The sequence below is a fragment of the Calypte anna genome, chromosome 6 (genome assembly GCF_003957555.1).
Source record: "Calypte anna isolate BGI_N300 chromosome 6, bCalAnn1_v1.p, whole genome shotgun sequence".
Lineage (NCBI taxonomy): Eukaryota > Metazoa > Chordata > Aves > Apodiformes > Trochilidae > Calypte > Calypte anna.
Genome location: NC_044252.1, coordinates 13,972,872 through 13,978,871, shown reverse-complemented (window position 1 = coordinate 13,978,871; position 6,000 = coordinate 13,972,872).

The following is a 6,000-nucleotide window of genomic DNA, read 5'->3' as shown; positions in this document are numbered from 1 at the left end:
AAAGCATGACACCCAGTAGAAACCTTGCATTCCAACTGGAGTTTTGCACTGATTTATGTATAAGAAGAAAAGTTTTTAAATGCAAGTCTGTGAGGAGTATAGAGCTGCTACACACAATAAGGCTGATGCAGTCCTAGCAATATAACAGCACCTCAGTCTTCAATTTCTCTTATCACTGTAGAAATTTGTGTCCTAAACACAACATTATATTAAGATAATTTCTCAGACAGATGTTTTTATACTTTAAATGATGATATAGTCTGTCTAGTTATATGAAATCACAGTTAAGCTACATATTTGCACTAAAACTACCGCCCTACAATAATGATTTTGCATTGTAATAGCTTCATTAGCACAGCCTCTAAAGAACTGTTCAAATACTACAGTGTAATTTCAAATTGTAACAGAATCATAATGATATTGGAATAGGCCATCCGTATATTTGCATTGAAATTGGACTGATATAATAATCAGCATTCATCAAGCCATTTACATCAAGCCTCTAAGGAGTTACACAGAAAATTTTCCCATCAAACTTCACCACCATATGGCTTTATAACACTATTTTTCCTTCTGGAATTCTTTTTAAACCTACATTTATTCCCTCTCAATAATCCAGAAGGAAATCTGGGTAAGACTGTTCAAGACAGAAGTTATGTTTCTAATCTCAGTGGCAAGGAAATATATACTGTAAAGTAATCATAACAAAGCCACAGTGTTTCTCACCTCATTAAAATTTCAGCTTCTATGTCATTTAACACCGAGTTCCTTCTCCACCCTATTATCCCCTTCAAGAAATCTTCTATATTTGGTCAGTTTTTATCAAGAAGATAGAGAAAAAGACTACATCTATGGAAACACTATGATACAGTTAGTTTAGTAACCCATATTTACTTAAAAATACTACATAAGCAAAGAAATCCTAAGCTGTAACAGCTGAAAAATGCCTGACCACTGCATTGCAAATGTGCAACCTACAGCTTTCCATAATAGCAATAATGCACCAAGAGCAAATGCGTTGGCCTCCAAATGTCACTCTCAGATGGGAAGAGTCTTCAGGATAGCAATTTAAGCAAACATGACCAAACAAACCTGTCCTCCAAAATGCCAAAAATTGACTTCTGAAAAAGTTACTCTCATTTGATTGAGGAGTTCCCAGTTACACAGCTTGGTGTCTCCCAGACAGAGTCCCAGGGCTTAGATGGTTGAAAGGCAGTAGGGATGGACAGAGCCACATCTCAGAAGGGCTGCCAGAAATATCCACTCTGAGACACAGCTGCAGAATGGCAGCAAGATTTGCTCCATCTCCTCATGACTTCATCCAGCTGCACTAATAAGATTTTAATTGCACCATAAACCCCAAACTGAGTAATATTATTCAGTTAGCATCACACATGCATGTTCAAAAGCATACAGTTAAAGTCCAAAATATGTAGTTTATACCAAATACAGGCTGATAATTCAGTCTTCCTTTTGGGGAATGATATTCAAATTATTCCTTGTGTCCAATGCAATTGATGCCAAAGGAAAGAAAGGTCCAATTTCCTCTGCACAGAGATAGATGGTAACCAGCCTCCTTCCCACAGTCTGACTTGCAACATCATTTGTTTATCAGCCCCTGCATTTTTAAGCAAGTCACAAGTACCTGGGAAGACAAATGCCATCAACCAGCCTTCCCCACAGGATTTCCAAACAAAATGTTTCCTGTGGGATTAATTTGCTACCTACAACCATCTGCTTTTCCAGAGGCATGGCATCCTGTTACTTCTGAAGATCAGATGTGGAAACACTTCTGCAGCATGAGACGAAGCTCTGGCACCTTTGGGGACCACAGGAGGTGGCACAGGCATCAAACACTGAGGGAGCCAGGGAGCACATAGAAATCCTCCATGGCTTCTCACAGCTTGCTCTGCATTAACATGGGGCAGGTAAAAACCTCAAAAAGTGAATTTATCTGTCTGATACACTGTTATTTCCTAGTGACCATGCATTCAGAAGTGAAGTATTGGTCCTAGCTGAGCCAGGTATCACCTGCCTGGGAAGAGGGCTGGTACTGCAGATCCTCAATAGCAGAAATCAGGCAAATCCCCCAAAGGAAAGAGGAGGGTGGGGAGAGTAACTTTAGCAAATAACCTGAGGATAAGATTTGTTCCACGCCACTTGGACAGGGAAAGAAGAAACAATAGGAAACAGGATTTGCTGGTTGAGGACAAGCAAAATCTAGGATTTCCTCTCTGCAGGTGCTGCCAGCTACAAGCAGACTCAACAGGACTCTGGAGACTACAATGGTTAAATTAGGGACTGTCCAGTTACATTCAGTTAATGCCTTCTATACCAAGAAGCACACAATTGCATATTCACAGAGACTTACATCTTTATTACTTATAATAAAAATTATTTATCTTAAATTTTATTTTTAGCCCTCCGTTCTATTTTTATTTGCTAAAATGTGTTCAAATTAATAATTATCCAAAAGACAAAAGAGAGAACTACAAGCCAGCACTCCAGGATTTTATTCCCAGCCCTCACTACATGACTGCTTACATTTATTTATTCAATAAATCTAACTGCTTTAACATAGTATCTATAAGGTGGGTGTATAAAGCTTCACTGTCACCCAGTAAAATCAGCTAATATTCAGAAAAGTACTTAAAGTTTCACAGATAATAATGATCTACTTCACGTGGTCTCATCTGGGTATTTAAACTGGAGTTCTACCGATGAAATTTTTCAGAGTAACAAACTCTGTCATACATGATCATGGCTTAATCTGATAGAGATTAAAAAGCCTTAAACACTGCCACAGGAAGCAGCAAGTGTGTCACAAGCCCTCTGGGATCCCCACATGGACACAGAGCACCATCTAGTGTCACACAGGACCCTTCTGCCTTCCGTGCTTCTGCCCCTCCACAGTCGGGTTTCTGTTCTCTATTTCTATCTTGGTAACTGCCAGGGACCCAGACAGGAATCATTTTGGGTACTTGGACAACATTTAACCAAAGTTCTGCTTGAAAGTATGTCAGTGAATTAAGATATTTCATATATGTAATTCAGCAATTAAAAGCTGATGAAAAGTAACTTTTACCTAACAGAGAATGGTTGAGAACCAGCACGTAGAAGCTGAAGGCAAATTCGAAGTGAGGCAAATTATGCCAATAGAGATCCTCTGTACAGAATCCTTTCCTGAAACGTGATGGGAAATGTCTTTTGAGGCATCTTCCATAGGCAGAAGCCTCACAGAAGACCCTTGCCAAGGTTGGGCTATGAGCCACTGAAGGAAGCTTGCAGAGCTGATTTAAAATACTCATAGCAATACTTTGAGCATCTTGATGTTTTTGTGATTCTTTCCAAAACAAAGAACAATTGAAGTCAGATTTTGCTGACAAGTTATTCTGAAGTTGCCTACATCTACATGGAATAAAAAAAAATCTTTCCATTACTATAAAAATTATGCTTTCTGGTACAAAATATATCTCCCACTGTATAAAATTATGTTTTCTTCACCTTCTCCCACCCCCATCTTCTAACTAAACTCAATCAGACTTTGGAACATGTGTAAATAATGAAACACTAACGCAAAGAAATTATAGCCATGGTATGAGGCATAAAACCCACTTAAGCTCAGGATAAAAGAAGGCACAGATGTTGCTTGTGGAACTGCATTTATCAAAAGCTAAACTTTCAGAACATTCAGTATTCCTATTCAACTGATGTTCTCATAGTCTTTTTTTCAGTAGCTCTTAGAACTCTACCAAGTTGTTAGAGGAGCTGAACTCAAGATTATTGAACATTAGAGCAAGATTTTTTTTCATCAAGTTACCTAGTTTCTTGTATTTATGCAAACATCACACTAATTCCTACCATTAAGTACTTAAATACTTCATTACAGTTACTCTGCTTCAAGCAAGAACTTCTATGAGAAGAACTCCAATAAATTCTCTGACATTTTTCTTCCCATTAGCTAACACAAGAACCAAGATCCAGAGAGCAGTAGCATGCATACCCAGAAGAAATACACAACAGACGCAGCTATGATACGTATTCAAGGTTTAAGGAACAATTTAAGACTGTCTGCAAGTCAATTTAAGACTGACTTGTAATTCTCCTTCTCCCCACAAGCATTTCTGCTTTAAACACCTGAAGTCACAGGATCCTGTTTAAGAACTCAATTACACCTCACTGCAACACTTCCAGGAAACTAAACCTTCAGATGCAAGAGTTGCCCAGAGACAGGCAGAGGCTGAGCACACTGGCTTGCAGCACTGGTTTTCCCCAGCATAAGGGGTTTCGTCATAGGATCACAGGTAGCTCAGAGAACTCAAGCCCCCAGAATGTCCAGTGACCTCAAAAGTAATTTGATTCCTGGATATCTTCATTCCTAGCACAAAGGTAGTCGAGAAGAAATCCATCCAGCCTGTGGTATCCAGAGAAGGAAAACCTTGCTCTATAGCATCCTCCTTTTACGTGCAAGAGCAAAGGATTCATCTGCCACCCCATCACCCTTTTGGCCTGGAAGGGTAGAGACTGTGCAGCCCTGAGACACTTCCTCTGAAACAAATATTCACCATCTTTTTCAAAGACTGAATACTTACTTGCTTTATGAAAAATATTAACTCCTGTAAGAAGTGTTGCAATAAATGAATATGAGGTAAAGCTATAAAGGACATTGCAAGGCCACATGATACTGTGCCAGCTAGGGACACCTCCAGGGACACTTCTCTTTGGCTCCAGCTCCTCAACCTTGTGCAGGTTGTCAGTGACCCTTTGCTTAAGAGCAGCTACACATCCTGCACTAAAACAAAGCCCAGTTTATCATAAACACTTCTTTCTCCAGACAGAAAAGGACCCAGAGGACCATGAGAATAGGCTTGAGAGCAGCATTTTTGCAGCAAGTAAAGCACCTCTGCTATCCTCCTGATGCTTCCAAACAGTTTCACTGAATTTGGAGAGCTACCAACAACTTAAGAGGATCAGCAAAAGACAGCAGAATTATCTGAGGCACATAGGAATACAGTAAGTAAAAAGCAGTGTCCAGCACACATTAGAGCAGGCTGCACAGGCAAGAAGTTGGGTTTGGTCCCACTTACCAAGACAGAAGTGACTGCTGTTGCTAGACCCTGTGCATTTATTCCTCACTAAAAGGGGCTGTCACTAAGAATTTATTCTACACTAAGATCATGGCATATTTAAGTGATCAACATCCATATCATTTAGAATTAATACACAACACACATTCAACAGTGCTTGTGATAAAGTTTGTGAAGTACCTGCTCAGAGAACTCTCCCCAATTCTCCACAGGTCTGTAGAACAATACCAGTGACTCCCATACTTGCAACAATGGCTTAAAAGGGAAGCATACACCACTGAAATGAAAACCATCTTGATTCAGGCTGTGAAGACATAACTTTGCTGAGAAGATCAAGACCCTGGCATTAAAATAAGTTCATTGCTTCAGCTTATGGTCTCCTTACTGATTACTGCCCACGTTTCCATAACAATTAGAAAGGTAAAAAGAGAACAAAGAAAAAAAAGCAAGCCCACAAAAGGACACTGAACATGGCCTTACCTTAACACACACAGACTGAATCAGTAGGTGAAGTCCACAGGGGCAGACCCAGAGCTGCACTTTTTTATAATCAGCCCCAGGTGCCAGTACAGTCCTTTTACTTCTCTTGGGCCACTCATAGAAAGCTGGAAACTAAAAACTGTGCACAATAAGCAATTTTAAAATATCTTCATTTGGGATCTGAGGGGGAGAGGTAGATACTTTTCTCTCCTGCTCACAGAACTCCAAATACCTTCATTAGGGACTTCACAGGGGAATCTCCTTATGGCCACACTCAGCAGCTTCACAGCTGATGCTCATTTCTCAGCTGCTCCTCACTTCCCAGCCTGAAAGCATCAGGCAGCTGCACCACCTCACCACGAACTCTCTGCTGTTTTACCAATTTTACCTTTTTTTCAGTCTTCTCAGGTTTTCCCTACTGACCTTTCTTACC